General features: G+C 37.4%; 1 non-coding gene across 1 annotated transcript; it reads right to left on the reverse strand.

Moving 5' to 3' along the window:
* Nucleotides 1-1,588: 1,588 nt before the first annotated feature.
* On the reverse strand, nucleotides 1,589-1,695 carry LOC125360345. Its single transcript, XR_007212730.1, has one exon. It is a non-coding gene; the product is annotated as a U6 spliceosomal RNA (small nuclear RNA).
* Nucleotides 1,696-14,053: the final 12,358 nt, after the last annotated feature.

Raw genomic sequence — 14,053 nt, forward strand, 5'->3', positions numbered from 1 at the left:
GCCCTACAATAAAATTGTCTTTCAGAGATTGACATTGACCAAGATGCATTACACTCACAAATGGATCTGTTGAATGGAAACCCCTTTGTATGACAATTTAAATAACAACAATTAGATATAATAAATATTTTAAGCTTTCAAAATAAAATAAAATTGTCCTTCAGAGACTGTCAGTTTTCTGTAGCTCACATCACTGACTGACTTCATTCAGGCTTTCCCTGAAGTCTGCACACTGTCCAAGTAGCTCCTACTTAGATGAGAACTGGGGAGAGCTCATGAAGAGGTACTAGCTCTGGTTTGAAGAATACGCTTTAGAGTTAGAGATTGCTTTGATTTTCTTTACCATTCTAAAGCTTTTGCAGAAGTGTTTAGCATTGAAATGAAGAAAATGTTTTGGTAACAATGACACCAAAGGCTTCACAAGTTCAGCAAAAGCAATCATTAAAAAAAATTCCAAATAAACAAGCCCTAGCACTTACTTGCCCAACCCTGAAAAGAAATCATCCCAAAACAATGGCCAACTACATGAACCTCAGAAAGAATAATATATGATTCCCAAAGTGCATAACTAACTACAGATACTCAAACAAAACTCAAATACAAAAGAACATGTAAACATTAAGACTAAACAAGAGCTCTACACTGCCCTAGCAGAATGGATTGACAAACTGGTTGAATTCTACAAGTTTTATGTGTAATTCCTAAAACATTTTACATCCTTCAAGTTTTATAACTACTATATGGATAGAATAATCTCATTTCTTATAGTTACCCTGCCTACAACAAGAATATGAGTTCATTCCAATTTACTTCCAAAGAGTTGGAAAGTACAGCTGTGATTCAAGTGGTAGATGGTTAGCCTTGAGCAGAAAAGCTCACAGACAGCACTCAGGCCCTGTGTTTGGCACAAAAGAAGGAAAAGACTATGAGTTTACTAAACTGAATAGGATATGTCTTTACCTCATTTCTAACTACAGGCTTTTGAATCCAGGTACACATGTACTCAATGCATCACAGCATTGCTATGACCAGTGGTGAAATTGAACTTAAATAGCCATGCACAAACAGGGACATGTAGACTAAGAAGTGTCTTTGTAGCTGAATTCAGAGTGAGAAGCTTTTGACAGGGACATTTGTGTTTTTGGATATATCTGGTAAAGGAGGCATCTGAACTCAGTTCATATAAATGCTTTGGTCTTTGTGGCCTTCTCCAAACTAGGGAAGCAGAAGGGCCAATCTGATGAGTGCTTGTTCTCTAAGTTATAGAACTTACTCTAATTGCATAGCAATTAGTAATATTAAATATGAAATAGTGAAAGAACAAAATAGCTATCTGTTCATGATATATACCTAATAAATCTCTCCCTAAGGTGTCTCCCTATGGAATAGGGATAAAGCTAAGTATGCCATGTATCTTATCTATTTTGGGATTTGGTCTGGTGAGGAAAGAGGAAACTAAATGATGAAGAAGATAAGCACCTGGTTGAAGACTTGTAGATATTAATCAAAGCACTAAGATTTGTATCCAGGAAATCTGGCTAAAGAGTTCACAGTCATGACTAGATAATATACAGATACATAAGATTTTAAAAATATATAGAATGCTACATAAATTGCATGTCATCCTTGCACAAGGGCCATGCTAATTTTTTTCATACCATCTAGTTTTAGTATATGTGAGACCAAAGTGAGCACCTGAGATACTTTCTTTTGTTGTGAGTTGTGATTGAATTACACAAGGACTCATAGTACCCATTCAAAACCTTTAGATTCCCAGGAGTCTATGATCTACAAATGGGAAATATTAATTTAGTTAATTCTAAGTCTTGTGATATAAGTTCCTTTTCTCAGCTTAAGGAGATGTGTACTTAATTCACAGCCACTGAGGCCTTCTCAAGCCACTTTTGTGGATGTTACCATTACTGTGTGCATTTTGCAAACATTTCTAAAAGGAAGACAGGGAAATCCTTGGCTTTGTTCCCCTTCTAGGCTAAAAGGGCACTAAGGCCTGGTCATCTTCCTTCTACTGCTAGCAACAGGAATGTGTTCAAGAAAGAGCTCTCACTAGCAGGTCCTGATTTTCAGGTAGATTTTCACATTAAATGCAATGGCTTTAGTACTTTTTACTTCTTGTCTTGACCTGAATGGTTGCCTTCATTTTAGGTCCAAAAGAATAATAATAATAAATCTGAGGGAAATAAATAGCAACTCCCAGAGACTGCCAAAGTAAATGTCACTAGGAAAGAGATGAAGACAGGAATTACACAGCTATAGCCTTGGGAGTATGTAGAGATTCTTCCCGCCGGAGAAGAAAAATGAGACTTCAAGAAATATTGCCAAGGATGATACTTTCCCTTCCATTTTTGGAGACTAATTTCTTTCTAACACAAAGGGAGAATCAGATGGGCTTTCTTTCCCCAGAAATTGTATTCAAATGGAGAAAAACTATAAAACACACTGCTAGCACTTGATTTCTTTTTTAAATACAAAATGATATTGTCACTCAAATCTAAAAGTGATCACACTACTTTCAATATTACAGACACATATAGCAGGTGCAAATATACTAGGGGCTTTTTATAGGCAGATCCTATCAGAGTTAGCAATTGAACACTGTCAATGAAACCAAACCATTCAGGTGTGTCTTCATGGCCATGAAAACTCAGTAAATTGGGGAAAGCTTTCCAACCTAGTGTTACAGTTCTTGGGCAACCTTCTAAACTGCTAAATATGGAGACAATTCTTCAATAGGCTCCCTTGATTTTTTTTCCCTCAGAGTAACACTGAGCATAGTCTATTTCACATCACAATCTGTTTTGTATCATGTATGGTGTGAACATCCATTAAATCAAGTTGTTTGACTTCAAGATGTGTGACCAGTTATTCACATGTTGTAGCTGAATGATCTTGTGGCATCTTGTTGTTAATGAAGGAATCTGAACATAATATGTTCTCAAATAAATTGACAATGACTTTGGCCTTATAAACACCATATTCCAGTGAAAAGACCGAATGGGCTTCAGACTTGCCTTCATGTCATCTAACAGACTTAGACATTAAGTGAGATGATCTTTCCTTGAAGATAGGAAGAATTGTCTTATGAGTCTGCTGAGGAAGATGCTCAAGGGATGTGTTGGTAGGAGAAAGTACTTTTAAATGCTAGCGTATTATAATTAAATTGCAAAAGAAAAAGGAAAGGAAAACGGAATCATTATCTGTGCAGATTTCAAAGAAATTAAGTGTAAGATTAATTGAGAGTCCAGGCTTTATAAACAGGGTCTTAGGTTTGTTTCTCAGCTTAGATCTCTTATTGGGACTATCTGGTGGTACTGAATTTCTCTTTGCCTCAGTCTGCTTAACTATAAAATGGAACCAATTGTACAAGAAATGTACCCACTGCCTTGCGTATGAAACTATAACCCCTCTGTATATAACTTTGACAATAAATAAGTAATTATTTTTTAAAAAAATGGAGGTTGCAATGGAACTCACTTTCAGCTTAAGTTCATATAATGAAGCTCTTAGAACAAAGCACAGCAGACAGGATGTGCTGTTTACATTAGCAGTTGCTGGGATAATAATTATTTTCAGAGTAGCAGAGAAGACAATTTCTCCACATTCATGCCAGTGAGAAAAATCCCTTCTCATACTCACAGGCCTGCGGGGGCAAGGGTAGAGAGCCAGAAGTTCACTGGCAGGTATGATTCTAGGCAGAAAAAATCCAGTTTTGCAGTTAACCCTCCAGTCAAATGTAGTACAGACTAGGTTTATTTTATGCATCCTAACAGAATTGCAGTTGAAAAAAAAAAATGAAACTAGCCTTCTCTTAGAAAAATTCCCTTAGGCTGTTAGCAGATAAGGACCTGAGGTCTTAGCCCAGCCCAAAACATTTACATTTTAATAGGTAACTGCTGAAGCCTTAATCTCTCAGCACCATGTCTAAACTGTATGGTGATGTGTTTCTAAGGAGGGGAAGGAAGTGGATATGAACTGGGTTTGAGGAAAAAGCTGAGAAGGGAAGAGTTCATTTGGAATCTTTTTTGTTTGTTTGTTTGTTCAGTCAGGGCAGGGCCTAAGTGCGGTCCCTGAGCTTTTTTGAACCATAGCTCTACTTTCCATTTTCTGGTGGTTAATTGGAAAATAGAGTCCTACAGACTTTTCTGCCAGAGCTGGTTTTGAACAGTGATTCTCAGTTCTCAGCCTCCTAAGTAGCTAGGAATTACAGGCATAAGCCACATGCTCCCAGCTTCAATCTGAATGTTCATCAATCATACTCCCTAAGGGAAGACTGGCAGGAAGTGTGTGTTTGTGTTTGTGTGTGTGTGTGTGTGTGTGTGTGTGTGTGTGTGTGTGTGTTGGAGATTGTTTGTCTCAGTGATGATTATATGAGAGACAGTCAAATGTTCTTGACTATCCCAGACAGCATTATATGCTGGTTCACCTTGGTTTTATACATTTGAGTGTCCAGTTTGATATTTTATAATTATTTGACTCTTGAAACTGACTTTGACAAATAAGTGCAAAGCATGTTGGGGACTTTTTTCATATAGAGTGGATTTTGCAGTAAATAGATTACCATGCATGTTGAAGGAAGATGATTCCTCACTTCTCCTGCAAAAGTATCCTTGAATCTTCCAATTTCCAAGAACCAGATCCCCAGCAGCTGTAGTGCTCTCCACACTGGGGCAGCCTCATCTCAGGCTAGCTTGTAGTGCTCACCATGGTCATATTTTCTTGTTGTAAAGTTTTCTCACTTTATTGCTTCTTTATATTAAAACTGCAAGTCATACTGATTTAAAAATATATTTCTATGTAGGTAACACAGAGACAGATCCAGAGTCAAGGACTCATCTTTAAAAATAAAATAAGGAATTTTAAACACAGTATGAAAAATTGAAATTTAAATTATATGAATTTGAGCACAAAAAGTCCTAACAAGTTATAAAGGACAAAAGCTAACAGATGAGATAAATATGAAATGCAGAAAACAACCGTCACTCATATACCTCACTACTCATATACCTCACTATTCCTTTTCTACAAATCTTTGCTACATACTATTTGATCTATTTATCAGAGTAATATTAGACCTTGATAGGGAAACTAGAAATACAGTTCATTCTACTAGGAATGATTGTTCAGCATTTATTTCCTCTTATTAGGGTAGCTGGGATGCATATAAAATGTCCTTCCATATGTGATATCCTCATTGTTTGTAGTCCTGCTTTAGAAGCACAGGCATGCCCTCAGTGCTATGAGACTTCTCTAGTACTAATCCCAATCACAATCCCCCCCGCCCCCAGCTCTCTTTCTCTCTCTCTGCTTCCTAGACACCATGAGATGTGCAATATCCTCTATACCTCATACACTTATAATTTTGTATTCTACATCATTGAATAGATTCCTGGTAGCTTACATTCTTTGTGGACTTGAAAAAGTACAAGTTCTCTACTAGTAAGATTCCACATACTTGTTACTTCAGAAAAACTATGGTAAGATTAGCTTCTCTCTATAGATATTCCATCTTTGGTTCTCCTTTGTCCAGTGCTCAGCTTTGGAAGATGTGTTCACACTACACTGTGACTGTTCCATTTTCCTGGAATCATACCTATACTAGGACACCATGCAACAGACTAACATTCATAGTAGTCACCTTGAACTACATACAGATAGTATGTTAAATCAGAATGAAACTGATCAAATAAAGTTCTTCTTACCTGGAGCCCCAAGTGGCCTGCAGCTACTTTCATGCCACCCATAGGAGAGAGAAATGTAATGGAGGAGGGAAGTGTGTGTGAAGTAAGGCAGTGGTAATACCCCAATGCAGCTGAAGTGTTGCTCAGGGTGGCATAAGTGTCTACTAAAGGCCCTTACATTAAAAGCTTTATATTTGGCCTATGGTACTATTGCAGGGGGAGGGGGAAGGGTGGTGATGGATCCTTTAAGAGTTGAGTCCAGGAGTGATCTCAGGTCGCTGGGATATATACCTGAAAGGAATATTGGGATCCTGGCTTCTCTCCCTCCTCCTCCACCTCCTCTTCCTTCTCTTCATTTTCTTCCTTGTCTTCCTCTTTGTCCTTCTCCTACTCTTCCTCCTCCCTTCTCTCTGTTTCCCTACGCCACATGAGGTGAGCAGTTTCCTCCACCACGGTGTTCTATACTGCCTTTTCATATGCCCTAAACCAGGACAACAGGGCCAACTGACCATGGAACAAAACCTCCAAAACTGGATGCCAAAACAATTTATTTTTCTCTTTTTGAGTTGATTATCTCAGGTTATTTTATTATAGTAACAAAATACTGACTAACACAGAGATCTTAGTTTTGTAAATTTTATAGAAATAGATAACTTATTCAGAGCCTTAGAGGGGCTCTTGCATGTGAGGGGTCATGACACCTAACTTTCCTAACTCCATCACTTACAGGTAAGCTCATCATTGACCAATGTTCTATCAGGAGAGTGTGAAGACATGCACAATGTCAAATGAAATATGATTACTAGTGTACATTTTTGAAGAAGGGGAAAGGGACAGAGAAAGGAGGAATGGAGTCCTTCACACTGTCACTTCCCAATAGTGTTCATTACAGTTTTCCTTTACTTCTCCCCAACAGGCAACATCTACAGGTTATTAGAGGTTTAAGAAAATGAATGAATTGAGGCTGTAATCAAAAACTAAAAGTTAGGGCTTGGCTTGTGACTTGAAAATTGAACTGAGTATTAGAGATGGGTGCACTATGAGAAAACTGAGGACATTTTGGTAAACAGTCTTACAGGCCAGTATTTCTCATAATTAGGGACTTGCAAATATGTTAATGAGAAAAGATGTAAATTTGTATTGGTAATGAAATAAATTAATATCCAAGTGTTATGGATTATTATGATGGCTTTTCTAACCCAAACTTGCCACTTTTAGTTCCTACATTTTGACTTTTTGCTAACAATTTACAGCTGTGACTGTCAAATTATCTGTTGCACCCATGAATGTGGTTTCTAGGGTTTTTCAAAGGCAGAAAACGGATAGAAGAATAAATCACCATAAAGTGTACTGTGTAATAGGCTTCGAAACACAACCTACCTTTTTAAATCATAGTTAATGGTGTAGTCACAGTACAAAAAGGACTACAGGGAAATTTTCTCTTCTTATGGTCCAAGGAGCTATAGTTAATTAGAAGGAATGCAAAATAGTAAATATATAATTATTTTGTGGTCTCATTTCCTAAACTGGATCTAGAGCAATTTGCTATGTATTTTAATATTGTCACAATTACTAACATTTCTTTAAGAGAAGGAGGAAGCTATTTTAGATTTATCAATGGCTATTTCCTTAAAGTTAGCACTTGAATATAGCTAACAAACTTACCAACAGGTCACTTTTTTGGTTAATTAAGTACTCTAATTTCAATGTTTCCAAAGTGAGAGTGTCTGTGGAAAACTCTAGGAATTGAGACTGAAGCTAAGTAAGCAAGAGGGAAAAGGATTAAAATGAATATAGAAATGTGTGTATGGGCAAAATCATGAAGGCCAGGAAGAGCTTTGTCAGGATATTTCCTGAAGGATAATGGAAAGCACTTAAAAAAAAACCCACCTATTTAAAGCAGGGGAACACACAGACACACACATAGTACACACTCATATGTATGTGCATGTACATATATGTATATGTACATATACATATTCATATTCCCTTGTTTATAACAATTGGAAGGCTTTACCTATATGTCAATATTTTATCTCTACACATACAAACAGGTATATATGCAGTTGTCCGGACTATAGACTTGGGAAGAAAGTTTAAATAAGATTTCAATGACAGTAAAATAGGATGATTAATCTAGAAAAGTGGTAGAGTTGAAGTATTTGAGCTATATTGACAGATTGGAATGTGAAGCAAGTATAAAACCCAGCCCCTCTTTCTGCTTTACTAAATAGGTGAGTGGTAATACTGCTTATCACATGGCAAAGGCTTAAGAAGGCTTTATCTAGGAAGGTACCAGATTTAGAGGAAAATCAAGTATCTCAGTTTGAAGGTGTTCTGGATTTCGATGTGTTTATTATATGTGTTTATACCAAATAGGCAGCTATAAAAGTTATGAGAACAGGAAAAAAGACAAGGACTAGAGACTTAAATTTGAGACTTATTAGCCTATGTCTAAAGTCCCTGTGTAAGATGAGGTCAACTAAAAGTAGAGAGAGGAGCTGAAGAACAAAGCATGTTCCAGAACACAGCCCTAAGGAATTCCAAAATTTTAAAGAGAATAGAAAGAAAAGAGCTGGAAAAGAGACTAGCGTGAGACTAGAGAACAATTAGCAAGTTAAGAGAACTCTCAGGAAACTGTATCATTACAGCTCAGAGGAGAGCACACTTCTGGAAAAATAGTCCATGACTAAATCTGTAGAGAGGTGAAGTAAGGTAAGAAAATAAAATGATTCTTTGGATCCAGCAGCAATACAGAAATCTCTGGGACTTCAGCAATGGCAGTGGAGTGGTACATGTGGAAATTAGGCTGAGTGGGCAGGAAACAGGTAGGAAGGGTGGAGTGGTACACATCTTTAGTCCTAACTTCTCAAGAGCCTGAGATCTGGTAGGTCAACTTTCAAACCCACCCAAGGCAGTGAATTTAGTGAGAGTCCATCTCCAAATTAAACATCAGGACTGGAGACATGGTTCACATGGTTGAACACCAGGCATGCAAGTGTGAGGCCTGGAATTCAAATCTGTGGTAGCAACAAAAAACTTTAAAATAAAAAATATTGCTGGATGCCAGTGCTCATGTCTGTAATCTGTGATACTCAGGAGGCTGAGATCTGAGGCTCACAGTTCAAAGCCAGCCCAGGTAGGAAAGTCCATGAGACTCTTCTATCCAATTAACTACAAAAAGGCTGTTGTGGTCTGTTGAGGTCTCTACCTTCTTTCTCTCCTTTTGTCCACTTAATCTTTCCTAGCACTCATGACTCGGTTTCCTAACAATGTCTAAGCCAAGAAAACTTGGCAGTGAAGAGCCTGTGTATAGCAAACTTTATCTTTCTGTGTCCCATTGTGCAAGTAACATCTCTGCTCGGTTGCTGTTCCTTGGTAGTACAAAACAAAAACATAGTAGGAAAATGGTGTTTGAACTAACTTCTCTGTTATAATGGCATTAATTCATGATTTGTGGATAATATAGGGACTAACTTCCTTCTCAGAAATGTACATTGGATCAAATTATACTCTATTGTTCGCTATTAGGCAGCTACCATGTGCATGATAATATTTTGAATACATATTTTGTAAAGTACAGAGGGATTCTCCTAAACATAGTAACTTTGTCAACAACTTGATTTCCAGAGGCAGAAATAATAATGAAGAAACTGGGATATATTCCAAACAATCACAAATAGAGAATATTAACAGTAATTGTTAATGTTCCAACTACTGGACACTGCACATTGTTCCAATGACTACTCAGAGGAATCCATGTAGTAGCTATAGCTAGCACCCCTTGTTTTCATGAAGCAGTGCATGACACAGTCAGGGTTTGAAATGAGGTTTGAATGGCCAGTAGTTTCAGACATGAGAAAGAAGGCTCTCAGCATAGTGTTCCAGCAGTATTGCCACAACATTTTGGATGATTGAACCATTCATTCCACTTGCGATAAGTTGAGAATTCATGTCTATATTTTTGGTGCCACGATTTATAAGACATTACACCAGTAGAGAACCTAATGGTAGGTAAAAAAAGAAAGAAGTGAAGGATATGAGAGAAGTATGCTAGGGTTTGCCTATGTTGCCCCATTTTAAGTGGCATTTACTTATGTGTCCCATGGTTTCAGTATACACAGACACTGAAAACAACTTCAGCCATTTTGCCCATGTTCCTGAAAAAGACCCCTCTTCCAGTGATGGAGACTCAAACAACAAGATGTTAGTAAGTAAGTTTTGTGCAATGAGGGCTGAGGAAACCTCAGGTAGATAGCTCCTTTTATTTTTTGAGGTACTGGGTGTTGAACTCAGGGTCTTGTGCTTGATCAGTAAGCGCTCTTCAACCTGAGCCACACCCTTTCTACAATGAAGAATCCACAAAGATATTCTACAACAATGCCTACTGACAAATGAGAAAGTATGATCAATCAGACAAATGGTGACAGCTATTAACAAGGGGACGGGGTGACATTGATCAAGATGCACTGTACTCACAAACTAACATGTTGGACTGAAACCCCTTTGTACAAGTACTTAAGGATAACTTTAAAGAGGTGGCACATCACAATCTTATGTTCACTTACAAGGCAGTAGTTACAACAAAATGAGGAGCTGACAGCGAATCATTACAATAGTTGTCTTTTTTCCCCTTTCATCCTTTGTCCTCTCCTCTAAGTGAAGAAGTAGATGCATTTGGAAGACAGAAGCATAGGTGGTGTGGTCACCAACCTTTACCTCCCAACACATATCAAGTGTTAATGATTTCATGTTTGTACCTCACAAGTTAAGCCTCCTTTCAAGACAGTTTTGTCTATGAAATGCAAAGTTTTGACTACATGTGCTCTAAGGTTATTTGTAGGTCTGACATCAAAACATTTTCTGGCAAGTAAGAATGTAAGAGTTCAAGAGGATAACAGCTAGTTACTTAGACAATATGGCCTTATGAGAGTGCCCCAAAAAGCACTAACACCTGCTGACTGCTAGATAAGTCTTATTCTCCTCTCTGGCCTCCAGGCTGACAGTACAGGACACACAGGAACCTCGCCTTCTGTGCCTGTGTCTCAAAGCTGACAGAGGTGAAAAGGAAAAGCAGCAGGCGGTGGTGACAGATTTGAAAGTGGAAGTTGAAGAAAGAAAGAAGTTGAAAGTGGAATAGCTAAAGGTAGTAGGAGTGATGTGAGTGGGGGACATTTGTTAAAAGTGACTGTAGAGGGGGTGTTATCCCCAGTTTCCTAATCAGTTTTTTTTTAATCATGTCTTGAAAATGTCATCAGTGTTGAAATAGAAAGAACTTTAGCTATAATCAATTTAAATTTCTTCATTTTATGGATTGAGAAGCCTGAACCCCACAGAATAGTTTGTATGAGCTACATACGTGAGCAATTAATCTGTGGCAGAGAACTAAAGTATGATGCTGCTGCCGTTTTGGTAGTGGTTGGTGTTTATGTTGCTGTTTAAGGGGAAGATTGAAGACTGAGGAAAGAACAAAGGACCAAGTACTCTTAAGAATTCTGTAGTCCAAGGAGGGAAAAAAAGCAATAAAAAAAAGAGTACATGTATCAACAAACAGAGTAATGAGTAGGTAATTAAATCAGCTTAGTGCAACAGAGAGCAGGTGGTTACTTTTGTTATTTAGGCTAATCACTTGTTGAAATGATGGGACAATGATGCTCTCTTGACAGTCTGAATTCACCAAGTCACCAGATTCAGTGGCTCTCGTGGGTCCCTTTGCAAAACAGATGTATACTATGTTCAAAATGCCCACACCTGCAAGCTCCTTCCCAGTAGAAATCACAGATGTAGTAATGTTTTGAACAGTAAATATTCTAGGCTGGTCATCTCCATATACTTTTCACTTCCTGGTGGATGTAAGCAATTAGTATGATGTATACCAGAAAGTTGCTTATTTTTCTTATATTACTTTATTCTTACCTATAAAAGCATGTATCATGGCATATGAAATAAGCATCTTTCCTTATCTGACTCCTCATCACATACTCATTGAAGTCAGTGGCTATATGAATTTGATTCATTGCCCCTTACCTGGTGCTTATCATGGGGTAAAGCATGTGTAAATCTTCAATAAGCATTAATTAGAGGGAATAAATGAGCAATTAACTCATTGATTATTCTATCAAGGTGTTGCAATACAGTAAGTCATCCTTACCTTCCTTAGAGGTAAATATATATATATGTGTGTGTGTGTGTGTGTGTTTCTGTGTGTCTGTGTGTATACCAAAGAACACTAAACTGTGCTGGACAATTCTTTATCTCCAAATGTTCATTCTTTGTGGGAATCACCAATTTCACATTTGCATCTGTACTTAGAAAGACCGGTCCCCAATACATAAGCTTTAGTTAACTCTAATGGTAATTCATATCATAGAATATTTTCCTTTATGACTGATGGCCTGTCAGCCCTCCTCAGAATATGTAAAATATGGGAAAGATACTACGGTTTTTGCAATCCTCTTTCCACTGTTCTAACCACAGGGTATTTAACTATAAATTTAATTAAGTGGAAATACAACATAATGAAGTGAATAAATGAAAAGGAAGATGGAATTCCTAGTGCTGCCAAGTCACCATCTGTAGATAAGTTTCCGCCCAGTCATGTGACTGAGGGAGGTTCTCCTTTGCTCTGACTTTTAAGATGTCCTTAGGGACAACAAAAAAAAATCCTAGTCCTCCCAAAAAAGACAATTTAGTTCTGCATGGAACATGCATGAAGAGATACTTGAAAAGTTTATTTTAAGTACTTGCAAAATTTATTTTAAGTACTTAAAATTTGTGGCTAGGTTGAAAGGAAATCATAGATTTATTAGCTGTAGACCCTCTCTGTCTCTCTCTGTCTCTCTGTCTCTCTCTGTCTCTCTGTCTCTGTCTCTGTCTCTGTCTCTGTCTCTCTCTCTCTCTCTCTCTCTCTCTCTCTCTCTGTCCCTCACCATCATCTAACCCTTACTTACAGGACTTTAATTTTTTCTGCTTTCGTTAAGTACTTATTTGCTCCAGTTTATAGGTAGCTCTTCCCACCCATGGCGTATTCCTGCCACTCCCCATCCCTGTAAAACTTTAGGCCTAATTATACTAGAGTAAGACTATTTTCTAGTCTGGCATCACTAACAAATCAAAAGTGAATTATTTTCCCCAATTCACCATCTTGGAAGTCATACTAGTCTCAGAGTTTGTGAACTAGGAGTTGCTTATTCCTAGCTTATTCTGCTGACCTAATTGATGCAAGAAATTCTTTCTGTCCAAAGGAATTCTGTTGAATAATGTAAAAGAAATGACATAATGAAGCAGTTTTATAACCCATAATAAAAATTAGTTGAGACAAAGTTATCAATAAATTAAAAGATAAATGGTTATGTGATTCCTTTGAATGGAAGATCCAGTTATTGACACCCAAAATGCTAGTTAGTAGTGTGTATTCAGATTTTATTGTTTAACAAATAAAAGTTGTTTCCATCGACCAGGTACAGTATGATGTATTGACATTAGATTTGTTTGAATGAGGATATGAGAAAACATGAGTTTCCTGATTGGGGTTGCATTTGGATTTCAGATAAACAACCATAGGTTTTTCTGTAATATGTCTTTTTGTGTATTTTGATCTGATAAATCTGAAGCCTATGTGTCTGTAAGCTTTATAATGTGTGTGTATGGTAAACTTATATATAGTAACGCACCGCTTAATGACAGGGATACATCCTGAAAGATATTTAACACTGTGAAAATGGAACTTGCACAAACTAAGATGGCTATGAGTCACTAGGTGATGTGGTCTTCTCTGACCCCATCACATATGCTGTTCACTGTTAACAATACTACTCTTATGTAGTAAATGACTAGGTGTTTCTGGACGCATTTTAATAGTCCACAGTTTAGCATACTCATAAACAGCTAATAGTGTATCCAGTATCATGTAACTTAATAAATTTAACCTGAATCTAATCAAGCCTTTAGAATTACCTTCCAAGAAATATAGAAGAGATGACATTAATGACACAATAAATAAATGACATCTAGGACTTGGTTTTTAATTAGGCAATGAAATAAAATTGACAATCAGTATTATAGAATAATGTTTGCCTTCCATGAAATCTTTGATAATATAGAGATATGAAAGACATTTTAATTTGTTTTTCTCCAAGCTGGGAAGCCTGCAGTTCACACCTGTAACCTAACTACTAAGGAGGTTGAAGATCATGGTTCAAAGCCAGCTGCAGTAAAACAAACCTGAGAGATTTCTGTCTCCAATTAACCATCAAAACAAACAAACAGAAGTGAAACTGCAGCATAAGTGGTAGAGGACTAGCCTTGAGCAAAAACCTAAGGGCCAATGCCCAGGCCCTGAGTTCAAGCCCCAACCC

This window comes from Perognathus longimembris, chromosome 11, assembly GCF_023159225.1.
Source record: "Perognathus longimembris pacificus isolate PPM17 chromosome 11, ASM2315922v1, whole genome shotgun sequence".
Lineage (NCBI taxonomy): Eukaryota > Metazoa > Chordata > Mammalia > Rodentia > Heteromyidae > Perognathus > Perognathus longimembris.